The 559-nt window shown below is 38.6% G+C and overlaps 1 non-coding gene across 1 annotated transcript; it reads left to right on the top strand.

Moving 5' to 3' along the window:
• Positions 1 to 229: 229 nt before the first annotated feature.
• LOC144999248 (small nucleolar RNA R71) lies at positions 230 to 335 on the top strand. Its single transcript, XR_013660765.1, has one exon. It is a non-coding gene; the product is annotated as a small nucleolar RNA R71 (small nucleolar RNA).
• Positions 336 to 559: the final 224 nt, after the last annotated feature.

Raw genomic sequence — 559 nt, 5'->3', positions numbered from 1 at the left:
GTTTAGTATAGCTAAAAAAACTGCCATATCTTTAGAAGTCCCACTCCGAATGCCTTTCACTCCATCATGTCTAGGATTGTGGTATTCACGCAAATGCTTAAAAAACTCTTCAATTAATTCCTTAATCTCACCGAGATTTTTATTTGTTAAAGGTCCTTTAGAATCAAGGAGTTTCCTTGTCATCACGTTTACACCATCATAGAAGATTGATACTTCTTGTTGCTCATTTAAATCGTTTTGGGGACAATTTCTTATTAATCCCCTGTATCTCTCTCATGCCTCGTAAAGTGACTCCCCGGTTTTTGCTCGAAGCTTGCTATGGCCTTCTTGAGTTTAGCAACTTTAGAAGGTGGGAAAAAATGTTCTTGGAATTGTTCACGCATTTGCACCCAAGTAGTAATTGCACCAGGTGGAAGTTCCTTTAACCAATCCCTAGTAGCTCCTTTAAAGGAGACTGGAAGCATTCTCAATAGCACCGTCTCTCTTGGAACATTCAAGATGTTGATGTAATCAGCTATGTCATTGACTTCATCAAGGTACTTGTAAACATCCTCATGAT

The sequence above is a fragment of the Lactuca saligna genome, chromosome 5 (assembly GCF_052625555.1).
Source record: "Lactuca saligna cultivar CGN05327 chromosome 5, ASM5262555v1, whole genome shotgun sequence".
NCBI classification, from domain to species: Eukaryota; Viridiplantae; Streptophyta; class Magnoliopsida; order Asterales; family Asteraceae; genus Lactuca; species Lactuca saligna.
The sequence above is the reverse complement of the archived record's forward strand: the minus strand, read 5'-3'. Positions and strand labels throughout refer to the sequence as shown.